Raw genomic sequence first — 14,619 nt, 5'->3', positions numbered from 1 at the left:
TAGAAGTATCCTTGGGAATGTACAATAAAAAGCCTTCTACCAGTAAGATAACTTTTGTTCTTTTTTCTGGGTTTTTAACTTCGTTCAGCTTTCTGGTTTCCTTGTCTTGCTGTGACTCTAGCAGCTCTTAAACTTTCTTCACTATTACCTACATAGGAGCCTATGTCTACTCTAGATGTACCCTTCTGATGTACCCCCTATCAATTTCCGTTTTCATTTCTTTAGTCAGTACGGTGTCACATTCTCATACTCCTAGATACTTATAACTATCTCCTTTTAATGTCTAGTCAGCTGGTAGCTGGATGCCGTCACTATTCACTAGCTGTCCCCTTTTCATTACTATCATTGGACACTTATCTAAGCCAAATTCCATGCCTATATCTTTGCTGAAGAGACCAACAGTCTGTATTAAGGAGTCTATCTCTTTTTCATTCTTATTAATTTTCCCTTTACTATTTTTGAACTGATACCCTACCTTTGTGTTCATTAATGATAAAGTGAGGGGGATCAAACGTAAGACAAATATTGTTTCCTTGGAGCAATCCTCTCACTTGATATTAACTTTCCCTAAAACTGTGTCACCGGAACTGAGATCTACTTGCCATTTCTTCATGCTGAAGCTAATTAATTCTCTAATGTTTGCAATATTCAATATACTCAAACATTCACTTATCCATGAGTTCGGATAATCTATCCATGTCATTGTTAAATTTTTCTTTCTAGATTTTACTTAATTTAGAACTGCTTTGTCTATGCATAGTAGATCATGCGTTCCTCTAGCCTTCTTTATACTACCTTTCTTCTGAAAGTTAATTCTGGCTGTCAAGGTGCTCGTAAATGCTTTCCTGTCAACACCTTCCACACAAATGATGAGCAAATGATTGGTCTATAATTACTAGCTGTATTACCCTTACTTTTGTTTTTTGTAAGGTATACTTTTCTCCCTCTAGTCATCCAATCTGGTATTATTCGTCCATTAGGGCAATTCCGAAGTTGTGTACTCAGTCTCCCATGGACTAAGTCTGGTCCTGGGCCCTTTCAATTCGGCATTTTCCCTTACACTTTACTCATTAATGCACTAGTTAATACTGGAAGTGGCTACTTCTAACTCACTACTTCTTCCCAACTTTGTATAACTATACTGTACTTCCATTATGTTCGACTGGCTTATCCCAAATATTACTTCAGAATTTTCTAGCTTCTTTTGCATTACGTTTATCATCCTCAGTAATTTCTTCTCCACTATTTATTTTGCTATAAAATTTCCTCTGATCTGTCTCAAATAATATATTCTGTTAATACTGATCTAATATTTTCTGATATCTGGAAAGCTTACCAGCTATTGTTATGATACGCTGTTTCAACTTTTCTATGACTGTCCCAAATCCTCGCTCTTTGCCGAAGTATCTTTCACTTATCAGGCTTTTATTCTACTCAGATCTTGTCTGAAATATTTCACTTCATTTTGTTGACTCCTTTTCCACATTGGTCTTTTCTAATCTTTCCTTATGGAATACCCATTCTTGTAGTAACTACTGCCCTTCCTTCATAGATAAATAAGTTAGTGTCTCGTATATTTTTAATATCTATCCTAATGATAACAGAATCTACTTTCCTAGTCATATCTGGCAGTTTCCTTCGGTTGGTACCTTTTAATGCCGGCAACCTTTTTCTTAATTCTTTACTCATTGCTTCCTGCAATTCATGTAAAATCTTCTGATCTTCTTCACTTAAATCGCTTAACTCGCTGGTCCCAGTTGTCCCTTCATTGTTGGTAGTGCTATTACTATTCTTCCCATTAGGTCCTTCCTTGGTTTGAATTGTTTCCCTTATGTTATTTATTTTTCCTACTGTCTTGTCTTTCTTTTCCATTTCTGTTGTCATCTCTTCTATCTTAAATTCTCGCATCCACTTTCTTCTCCTAATGGCATTAACATGATCTGCTAGTCTCTGCTCAGTCACTTTCAAAAACCCATATCTACCCAAAATCTTAACATTCGTTTTCTATAACCCCTCCCTTTCTAAGTAACATTGCATCTTTATCCTGTTTTCTTCACTGGTCCACTATTTCCTCCTTTATCTACTATTTGCTGATGCCGTCTTAGGATAACAGCTGTAGTTAGTCTGCACCTTTACTGAACCACTGCTGAACGAGAGACCTTCCCTTAAACGCCCAACCTCGTTTTCATTGTTACCACCTGAGTTTCTATACAAATCCTTGTCTCTTATGAACTAAGGTAAAGAAAAGTTAGTCACCATTGTCATCACTAATATTATAATTCGACTTTTACTATTATTCGACTTTCTATTGCATTACTTGCTTCAGTTTTGTGGTGGTGAGGTGTGCGCTGCATTTTTGTTTATCTTTAGGGAAATATTGTATTGCATCAGTATACTTTTTAGGGGATTTGGTTTGAGTCTTCTGTTGTATTAGTTTTTGTATTGTGTGTTGTCTTCGCAGTCCGTGTTGTGTTGTATTGTGTATCAGACTTCTATTGCACATGTTGTGGGATTTGTTTATTTTATTGAGTATTTACTGTTTGAATTTATTCCTGTGTTTCTGGGGGAGTGCTTCAATGTAGCGCGTGTGTGTGTACAACATCATAAATCAACCACTTCATTGTATACATGGTTAACTATCCATCGTTCTTTTTTTTTTTGTCGGGTGCTTCATCAGCAGATTATACAGAAAACGATAACCGTAGGGAGTTTGAGCAAGAAAAGCGCCGCATGTATATAAAATGGAAAAACGAACGACATTAGAAAGAATCGAAGTGTTAGAAGCTAGAAGTAACGATGTTCAACGGAGAGAAGCAGAAATGTGGACGTATGTATTAGAATGTATCTCTATCTAGAAGCGATATGTATGTATGTATACGTATAGATGCGCGTTTGTTTCTGGCGTTAGTTAGTGGTTGGGAGGCGTAGGAGTATGTGAAATTAGGTGTGTAGTGCATTAGTGTGTTTGTAAAGACGTGAGGCACGTTTTTGGGAGTAAATATAGTGATGAAGCACATGGGATGCTAAGATCAAGGTGGAAGGCACTAGGAAATGTTGCAGGTGTGTGTCTTTCAAAGATTCAAGATGGTAAGTAAATAGAGGTGCCTGTATACGTGTGTCCATTCATGCTTCAGTGGAAGGTGAGAATGTGTGTGTAGTGGTGACCAGATATAGGTTTGATTGTGTGTGTATGAAAGCTGAGCTTGGTTATCTGTAATATGTGTGTGAGTATAAACATAGAGTTGGTGGACGGGTGTTATGTATTAAGGGAAAAGGCTGAGTGCTTCTTGGTAACAGGATGCAGGTGGATAGATAAATAAAGTGAATAGATATGTAATTCCGTAGCAGGTATGCGGAAATGCCTGATAGAAGTGAAATTGGGAGCTTAGACCAAGAGACATGTAGGTCTTGAGGAAACTCCTAGTCCCTTTGGAAGTGAGTGGTGGACGGGTCAGTATATAAGTAAAGCCGAAGACCTAGAGATGCTATGTAGAGTTGTCAGGGGAACGAAAATGTTGGCTTCTTGCCAAACTGGGGGGCTTTGAGGTGCTCCCAAATCCCTCCAGTCGGGCAAAGTGAATGAGCGGAGTTTAAATTCAGTGTATAAAGGGCCATACGAAAATACTACATAGTAAGTTGTATGAACTTCTATCGAAGGTCCTATCATCCCGGATATCATAAATAGAAAGAAGCGTAGCAAAGGGGAAAGCAACTTTTGAAAGGTAAATGGATGGCTTATGTTAAGAAACATATGATGATGATGGTGATGATGATGATGATGATGAGGAGGAGGAGGAGGAGGATGAAATGTAGATGATGTAGTAAGAAATGAAAAATGTCATGATATATGTTTTGCATTATAGTTCAAAACAGGAGAAACTGGTGCATAGAGGGATATATACGAACATGCCACAGTGTACGTATGTTTGTATGAATGTATGTATGCATGTATATATGCATACATATATGTATGAATACAGAGAGAGACAGAGAAAGAAAGGCGGGGGGGAGGGACAGAAGGAGAGATAGATAGAAAGAGACTAAAGATAGACATACGTACAGATAGACGATCGACAACAGAAGCTAATCAATTAAACGTAATGAATATACACCATTTTGAAGAAAAGAAGATTAATAGGAGAAAGGAAAGAGAGAAACAGATTTATAAAGGAAAGAACAAAGCAAAGAAACAATAAAAATGAATACCATGTAAAAAATAAAGCTGTTTTGGTATTCTGCAAATTTAATTAGGCTGTTGGCAGTTGTTCAGATTCTCAATTGAATTTTAAGGCCAAACATTTTGATTAGCTTGTGTATGGCATTTATCGTCATCGTCGTCCTAGTTGTCGTCATCGTCGCCGTTGTTGTCGTCATGGATGTAGTTGTTAATTAGTCTTAACTCAACTCTGATGAAAGAGACCAATGATGAAAATCACTTTAAACTGGTAGCATCATGCTGCATTTTAGGTTGTTTCTAGGTCTACATTATTCAATGTGTGATTCTGATTAGCTTTTTTTGATTTATGGAAATCACTAGTGTGTTTTAGCCTCTAATTCTAGCATATAAAGCGACCGCGTAGAGGCTTCCACCTACTGTTGCAGTCATGTACACTGAGTTACTTCTGATCGAGCAGTCCTGTGAGGAAAGGTGTTCTAACTGTGACCGTGCAGTCTTTAATCAGAAAATTTATGAAAGATTACATGTGTTCTTCAAAATAAATGAGGTGATATTTGAGGAACATTTTAGTTGCTATGTTTAACATTACAAGCCACGGCGTTGACGTTTGCTCGTTCATTGCTAATCGCATATCCGCAATTTGAGCAGAATATAAGCGAGAATCTAATTTCCTTTAATCGTACTGCCTGAAATCATTTTAAAGACGACTGGTATATTGATATAGGGTAAACCAACCCCATACCAACACTCACTTTCTATCTTCTCTTTCTCTCTTGCACTTCTCTTTGCCTTTCTATTTCCCTCTCCCTCTTCATACACACACACACAGATATGTGTGGGATATAGGGAAAAGAAAATTATGTCGGCTCAAAATTCTGTTTCATAAACAAGGAGCTTTTTTTTTCTTACAATGGGCCAAACGATACCTCCCAATCGTACATCAATCATTAAACTTAAGAAAAATAATTATGGTTTCACCGATTATTTGACAACCGCCAAATAATGGGGGTAACAAAAATATAAATACTCTCATTTTGTGTCATTTGAACTGATTGAATAGGATATATCTCAAAATTTAATGGGGAGGAATTGAATGTTAATACAAATATGAATTGCAAAGCAAAAATAAAATCGCATTTACTGTATCACAAGTTCACAATGCAATGAGAATCACATCGTCCAAACAGGATGACAGTTAATACACTGGGTCAGGGTGCATAAGCAACAAGTCAAAGATCTATGTTAGAAATGTTCCCTGTAGTAAAGACTTAAACACATCTATTGTCGGAAAAATCCGAAATTGCACCCAATACACAATTTACTGTGAAGTTTTATTTTGTATTTTTTATTTTCTCACTCACGACCCTTATTTTTGTAGGAGATATAACTGGCTTTTTAGCGCCTTTGGGGTCTTATTTTAGCATGTTGGAGAAGGTTATTTCCTGATCCTTAAATCCTTAAATATATGATCCCTTTAATATAATTATATATTTATTTATATAATTATTAATATTATTATATATGTGAGATGGCAGAATCGATGGCAGAATCGATGGCACGCCGGGCAGAATGTGTGACAATATTTCGTCCGTCTTTACGTTTTTAGTTCAAATTCCGCCGAGGTCGACTTTACTTTTTATAGGCGCAGGAGTGCTGTGTGGTAAGTAGCTTGCTTACCAACCACATGGTTCCGGGTTTAATCCCATTGCGTGGCACTTTGGGCAAGTGACATCTATTATAGCCTCGGGCTGACCAAAACCTTGTGAGTGGATTTGGTAGACGGAAACTGGAAGAAGCCCGTCGTATATATATATATATGTTTGTGTGGCTGTGTTTGTCCCCCACTATCACTTGATAATTTCGAAATATCAAAAGCATTTGCAGTTTTTCATGCAATCCTGTGGGGATTTCGGATCATTCACTTTCTCGCAGCTTCAATGGTTTGTTTGGTACGAATTGATCGTTTCCTACCAAGAATTGGCTTGCTAGATGTAGTAGTGGACTCCATATATCGTTTTACGTACACATTCAATTGTTTCGTCATGTCCTTGTTGCTCACTCCAGTTGTTTTCAAAGCAACAATCTTAACACGTTTTGCTTTCGATGCCCTGTTTGTTTACAAACCGGTTATTGACGAACGAAACAACAGACACATGAGCGAAATAAATATGCAAAACTTTATTTAATATGTAAATAGTATTTATTCGTCAGGAAGAGTTTTAAACATCTTTCTGGGGCACCGTGTATATAGATAGACAAATAATAGATAGATAAATGCACATATATATTAATGTTTGTTTTTATATTGAGTTATGATAAAGACAATTTTACAATAATCTGAAGGGTTACTCAACACTTTTATAGAGTAAAACTTTATTATTCTTAAACAAGAATATGTTTGCCAGTGACTTCAAAGTTTCGACTTGGTAATCCACGTCAGATTGTGATGCATTCAAATTAATCTTGGCTTATATAGTTTCTGTTTAGTGAATATATTTCCTGGTTATGTGCGTTCAAGTGGAGTGGAGTTTAGGTTGTGGGGTGGGTTTTGATGGATATATGGTTTAGAGAAATTTTTAGTGATTAAATTTGGGGTTATGTTATTGTTTAGAATTTATTTATACTTATAGATCTTTTTAAACAGGTGTGTATGTATTTGGACTGTCCGCTCCAGGTCATGGGATTGTTTATTGTGCTTCACAAAAAGGATGTATGGAGGTATAGGAAGTTGTTTTGATGTACCAATACTTAAAGTGGATGTACCAATACTAAAAGATTTTTTTCTACTTTATTTAATCTCTTGCTTTGACAATGTAAAGGTTTAAATTTACATCAGTTTTTTTTTTAACGTATGAATCGGAAGTGTCAGCTTTTTGTAATTAAATATTTTACGGATTCGAAAATAAAATAAGTGGTATGTTTTAAGTGGTCATGAAATTCATTTTCAATTCATACTGGGAACAGTTACTGAGAACAAATTCATCACAGTGTAACAACATTGGAAGCCAGAGATCATCAGGGTGGATGATATGACAAGCTCTTTGCATATGCTACTCGATGAAACAAGTTTCCAAACAGAGAGAACTAGTCCTTTTCAGATCTCCTGTATTAGATGTAAGGGTTTTCTGAAATTAATATATACTAGATAAGGTGACCCGCTCTACGCGCGGCTGAGGTTGTGGTTGTTACTTTCTGTTTCTTATTGCCACATTCTCCCTCTTTGTTTCTCTATCGTTTTTCATTTTCCCACTCTCTTACTCTTCCTTTCGGACTTTCCCTCGCTTTCTCTTACTCTTTATCTTTCTCTATCTATCTCTCTGTCATTTATAAAAAAAATTAGATTTCCGCGTTTAAATTACAAATCTGCTTCCACTTTACCATGTTGAAAATTTGATTGAAATCGGGCAAAAGGTGTCCTATCTAGACCAGCAAGTGTCCCCCCCCCCCAAATCAATAAAATCCCAGTTTTCACACCAAAGCAACCACTGTAGCGCCACAAAACGTCTCCCAATCAATTTCCCCCCTCAAGTTACCCTTCCTGTAAATTTGAATCCCCTTCCAGCCCTATTTAGGCCCCTTTTTACACAAAAATCCAATTTGTATCAACGTTCGCCTTCTTCATTTTACTGATAGAATTAGATGCCAATCGCGCCAATCTGGAGGGGCTTAGAGCCCCCTTGAATCTTCTCACCATAGCAACCGCATCTTTCCAGATGGTGAGTTTTAACCTACTCAACTCATCACGCCTTCTATGCCTGCGTCAATTTTTGGCTCGATCTGACCACTGGTGTGGCCGCCAACCTCTGACGTAGTAAAACGTGTAAACAATTTTGACCCAAAGCCTCATTTATATATATAGATAGCAAAGAAACCCGGACTTGCTCGGGATTAAAATAGTTTATCATTGTTTTATTTGTTTCGGTATTATAACTCGATTTCATTCGGGTCTACGCGGGTCACACTTTAAAGATGAGTAATTTTGCCCTAGAGGCCACACCTTTCAATTGAGCAAACTCAAAGTTACCATGCAAACTTGCCAGGACTTTTAACATAGGTGTGCAAATTTCCAACTGAATCCTACCATATTTACTAACACTTTTGCCTGTATAACTGCTTGTGAGACAACGTCTGCCCTTTTCGCAAATATGTAGTAGACCTACAGAGATACTCGACCTTACTTGGGATTAAAACGGCATAGTGTTTCATTGTTTTACTTGTTTGGTTAATATAAACCGATTTCATTCGGGTGTAATCGGGCCACATTTTAAAAGATGAGGAATGTTGTCCTAGAGGTTACGCCTTTCATTTGAGGAAAAAAATTGTTGCCATGCAAACTCGCCAGCACTTTTAACATGGGTGTGCATATTTTCAGCTCAACCGACCACATAATGCACACATAATATATATATATACACATTATATATACGCATTAAATATATATATATGTACATATATACGCATTATATATATGTGTGTGTGTACGCATTATATATACAAATGTATACAAATTATATATATATATATATATATATTATATATATATATATATATATAAATACAGATATATACACTTTGTATATATACATTATATATACAAATTTATATTTAGATACAAGCACACACATATATATAAATTAACCCAATAAATATCTGATTCATAATATTTGTTCTCATTATTGTGTGTGGTGGTGGCGATGATAATTCTCTCTATGAATGCAGACAGACGTATATATATACAGAGAGAGTGACAGCGCTGGCGAAGTCGGCGGGGAAAATATAGTAGACGCTGTCAAGCGACGTTATAGAGAGAAAGTGAAAGAAAGAGAGAGAGAGGGAGGAAGAAAGGCACATAAGAGAATGAAAGAAGACTTGTCAAAGTGTGCGTTTTTTGCCCTAGTAACGACACCTAGCCCACTCGCATCCTCACATGTCCCTGTAAATTTTGGAGTCAAACCGACGGGTTCTAGTGCCTTTTAACCCGTTCCAATGCCAAAACCAGACAAACAAACTTTTCGCATTTCAGATTTATAGATATTGATTATCAAACATTCTGGTGGAATCGTTCGAGTATTTCTTTTTTGGGGCTATCGACATGACGCCCATGTCGCAGAAGACTATTCCAGGAATATGATGCAAGGGTTACTGGAATGTTCAGCCCCCTCCCTAACCAAAGTCGTTCTTCGAGTGTCTAATTGCAGTTTAATTTTTCTTAGTATCCAATCCTGGGAATGGAAACTGAGGTTCGCAACAGATTACATTAGATTAAGTCCGGACCCTTGAAAAAGTATATTACGCTTCTCACACGACTTATCTGGAACAGAGGTATAAATCACTTTAGTTTTCTTCAGGTTAAAAGTAGCACTGGTGAAGTGGCTCATTGTTTTCTGAATATTTTCTACCTGGAAGGCGGTGAGCTGCAGAAACGTTAGCACGCCGGGCGAAATGCTTAGCAGTACTTCGTCTATCTTTACATTCTGAGTTCAAATTCCGCCGAGGTCGACTTTGCCTTTCATCCTTTCGAGCCTTGTGCCTAAAGTAGAAAAGAATATTTTTCTCCATGGGAAACACTATGTCACTATCATCAGCATAAAATAAATCACCAAATAGAGATAGAAACGTATTCAATGTGCAACTTCAAACTCTCAAATATCGGCTGCCATCGCCCACTGACGAGAAAAGATAAACATAACTGGCAGGAGGATAGGCTTTATATTTTTTTCCACAATATTTCAGCCAACCAAGTGAACTCTACCATGCCAACCCATCCAAAACATCTCCATTAACAAATCTTTGCCGATACAAGATGATGAGTTTTCTAACTCTCAATTGTATATTGGGGATAGAGCTATGGGTCTATCAATTACAGCTGGAGTTACAGTTCGTTTGCCCAATTTCTTAATTACTTTCTATACTCCCGCGCACTTTCCTTAGTTACTTGTAATTAAGCTGGATTTTAAAAAAACTCAAGACCCGTTAAATGTCATGTTTTGTTTTTCTCTTGTCCTTTAGATTATCTTAATGGAGAGCTGGTTTCGTCTCCGAAAGCATGATCATGATGCAGATTATACATTTTAGGAGTAGCAGTCATTTGTGATCTTTGCTTACTGTTTATATAAGTGCGAGTGTGTGCAAACTTCTGTGTATACAGACAGGCGTACCCCACCCCATACATACACACAAACACACACAGTCTGTACATATATAAAAATGTATATATATATATATATATATATATATATATATATATATATATATACGTGATTTATTATTTATATGTGTTTGTGATACACGCATGATACCTGCGTAATCTGCTTGGTTTAGCTGTAAAAGTTAGTTTATCTCCCGGATCAAGTATAAGCTCTATATACTTGTGTGCGCATATTCTGAAGTAAATAAAACTTTACAGATGGGAAAATCTATGTAGATATATGCCTGTACATGTAAATATTGATAAACCTGTACTTTCAGAGCTATTATTTCGTACGAACCTGCATGCTTACGACAGAGTGGATCTTTATATCTAGATCAGAAAGTATATTTTCATGTCGATCTGAATACTTATATCAATGTGATTATATAAATGTATGTATACGTTTGCTACACCCTGTTTATGTACGAACCAGAATAGTGAGAACGATTTCAATTAAACTTCTTTCGAACATATGCCAAAAATAGCATGGTGCTATTTTTTATATCTGAGTGTCTTTTAGCAATGCAGAGTATGTGGTTTATGTACAACCGATAATAACCTCATACAGAAAAATAAATCTTCACAATTCCGTACATTATCTATGCATGAGAACATAGATCTTTACTAAAGTCCGATAAAATCATGCGGTTCAGAAAATAATAGAATTTTATACCTACTTAGAACTGATATTTATTTTTTGGAAGCCCATTTTTACATGGTGCACATAATGTATACGATACCGTTAATAAATGCAACTTCATAATAATAATCTTCTTGTCTTCTCTAATTAGATTATTTCTGATCAGAGATTTTTTAAAGATTCCTAAGTATAGGAAATAAACATACCTTTATTATTAGCATTGTTCTTATCTGCCCCCAAATACTCATGGTTGCCATGATTTGTTGGTTATGAAGGACCCTATAGGGTTCGGATATTTCATAGAAGGTTCTGAAACCATTCTCATTATACTCTCAAGCAATGTGGTTTTTGATATCAAAAGAAAACAGTTTGATTAGCTTAATATGTGAGCAGGTGACAATAATTATTGTTAAAAATAAACCACAGTGTATGCACCAAGTAGGTTCTTGCTTTGATGCTCAGTGCATTTCAGAATTAGTATTCTGATCCTGTTACTGGTTTCAGTCGTAGTGCTGTATAGACATAATGGTGTTACCGTATTCAGAAGAACACCCAGTACTTAACATATACTTTTTCAATCGACTTTGGCAGAATGAAAGACAAAGTTAACATGGCAAGGTTTGAACAGAGTCAAATTCTGCAAAATATTTTGCTTGGTGCTCTATCTCTTCTGCCAACGCACCATGTAAATTAATTGAATAAATTTTGCCCCCCTCACGCACATATATTCAATAACTCATAATTTTGTAGCCTGTCATGACTAAAAAAGTTCTATTTTTGAACTCCCCCTCCACGATACATATTTTCAAGCCGAAAAGTAATCAGATGCACGCTAATAGCTTTATTTGACGTACGCTTTTTTTGCTGAAAACTAATTGGAGTGAGATGAGTGAGGGCGATATGAAGACAGTATAAAAAAATATAACTGTTTTATTTTTATTTTTTGTGGACGTTGAATTGATTCCGTATTAGTAGAGAACTATATTTTTACAACTAGTGACTATTGATAATCTAATGAAAAGAAATAATTTCTATACAAATTTTTTACAATTTCTCTGATAGCAAGCTACATAAGTCTTTCTGTTCCATTCATTTCGTTCGTTCTTTCTTTCGTTCTCTCTTTCTTTATTTTCTTTCTTTAGTTTTTCGTTCTTTCTTTTCCTTTCAGTCGTTCTTTTGTTAAAGTTCCTTCTGTTAGAATTTCACGTTTTCTTTTTATATTCTACATTTTTGTTAGATTTAATGCATTTTCTTTTACTTAATTAGAATACTTTATAGCCCTAATATTTCGTCCAATTTTAGCTATTGTATTTCCCATATTATCCATATTTGTTGTTGCATTTCCTAATACTGGATCTAGAAATTAACACCATTTTTACTTTATCTTCACTTCTTTCCTACAACTGATGCCACTATTCTTCCTTTTTCCTCTTTCCAACAACTATTCTAGCGTAATTTACATTTTCCTTTTAATCCTCGTTCTCATCTATCACTTCAGTATTGTTTTTATGAGCATAAATAATTTACACAATATTTAGTCCATGAATAGCAGTGGATTTCCAGAATCAAGGCAGCAATCAACAAAATACCATAAGTTATGTCCGTTCAAATTCCATCAAGTTCATCTCTATCACTCCTTATTCTGTATCGATGAAGTTAGTATTGATTAGTCATTGGTGTATCGGAAACACAAAAATACGATATTTAGTTACCATATTAGATAGCATATGAAATGCACATTTTCTCTCAAAATGTCTCAAAAATATTGCCAATTTGAGCCTATATGCCACCGGTTTCAAATTTTGAAACAAGGCTAGCAATTAATGGAGAGGGGGTCAAATCAATAACATCAATTCCAGTGCTCAGTTGGTACTTATTTTATCGACCCTGAAAGGCTGGAAAGCAAAGTCAAATGCGGTGGAATGTGAACTCAGAACGTAAAGACGGACGAAATACCGCTAAGCACTTTGCTCGGGTGCTAACGATTCTCCCATTTCGCTACTTTCAGTTGGTTCTCTGTTATATGCTTTAATGCGATAAAACCTTTTTTTCCCTCAATATGCGCTGCTGAAATCGGAGTGTGTCTAACATGAATGCGGCTTTAATGCTACCAAATATGGTATCCTTTCACGGATTTTTACTGTTAGTGAACCAGTAATTGCAGCTGGTTCTTGTTGTTTTCATTCTTTTACTGGTTCCAAAAAGAACACGCTTCAATCACATGCTCACAAACGGGAATGATGTGATACTATCTACAAGTGTTTTAGTCAATCACATCGACCGAGTAATTAAATCTGCTTATCATTTTATCAATTTTCTTTTTAAAAAGTCTAAGTTACAGGACATGAAGTGACACTACAAAAACGTAAGCAGAAATGCATACACACATACAGACACACACACATATATATATACATGCACAATGCTTCTCGATCTCATGTGTGTGTTGTGTGTGTGTGTGTGCTGTGTATTGTGTGTGTGCGTGTGCATGCGAGTGCGTGTGTGTGAGTGTGTGTGTATGTGTGTGTGTGTGTAAGAGAAAGAAAGTGTGTACGTGCGAGCGTGTGTGTGTGAGCAATGCAGCAGCTTTCCGCACGGTTTCCGTCTAGCAAAATTCCTTTTCTGGCTTTTAATTGTACCTGCGACGCCGCATAATGAGATTGAACTCGGAACAATGTAATTGCAAAGTGATGTCATAAGAAGACGACCATGGAAGCATCTGTTAGAGTGAGTGAGTATCTACTACTCAGCTGATGTTGTATTGCATAGCATCAGAACCGTCCCAGAGAGATCAGAACTCTAATCAGATCCTTCTTCAGCAAATGCTATCAAGTGTTACGAAAAGATTAAGAGTAAAGTGCTTCTGGCCTTGTATAATACGTTTAGTAGCAGTTATATCGTTTCAGCGATTACAGGTTTGCTTTCGCCATAATTCATTATATATTGCATATCTTAGTTATCATAACAATTTTAAGGAATTAATTGTCTTTTGTTTGAGTTAATGATGTAAAATTATTTCTTTGATATATGTAGCAGTTGTGTCTTCTTGCTATTGGAGCACATCAACTGCCTTATACATTGATAGAAGATGCTGATGTCATTGATCATGGAAGTAGTGCATTTCTGGCTGAGGTATAAATTAATATTGTCGATAGAAATTTAAAGAAGAATATCATTTGAAATTAGTGTGCATCTGTGGTTAATAATGCAGCCATGTAGGTTACGGAGACTTTTGTCACGATTTCTTGATTTAATTATTTGTTTACGGAAATTCTTGAATATCAAAATATTTTATTAAAATTCCTTAAATATATCAAATCTCCTTCGTTTTCAAGAAATTATTACTTGACAGTAGTGTGTGGAGAAGGATGATAAAGACAATCATGTTTTCCGTTCTGTCTATGTTTTCATTTTTATTTGTGGCCTTGGCGAGAACAAAATAAAATAAAGCTGAAGGTCGCACAAACATTTTTTCGTATAATTCTGTCGTTGTTACGTCCTTGGCTAGATACTGTAAGAATTGTTCCTAATGCTAATCTAAGAAAAAAATAGTTAACTGATATAAAGCGTAGATTATCGATAGATATGTTTTTAATATTTAATTCCGTCCAT

The 14,619-nt window shown here is 35.9% G+C and overlaps 1 protein-coding gene across 9 annotated transcripts in view; it reads left to right on the top strand.

The window, feature by feature from the left end:
- LOC115213959 (LIM/homeobox protein Lhx9-like) overlaps positions 1 to 14,619 on the top strand; it is a 274,665-nt gene that overhangs the window by 83,788 nt on the left and 176,258 nt on the right. The window lies entirely within an intron of this gene.

Source organism: Octopus sinensis, linkage group LG1 (assembly GCF_006345805.1).
Source record: "Octopus sinensis linkage group LG1, ASM634580v1, whole genome shotgun sequence".
Classification (NCBI taxonomy): domain Eukaryota; kingdom Metazoa; phylum Mollusca; class Cephalopoda; order Octopoda; family Octopodidae; genus Octopus; species Octopus sinensis.
Note: the sequence above shows the minus strand (reverse complement) of the source record. Positions and strands in the feature narration are given on the sequence as shown.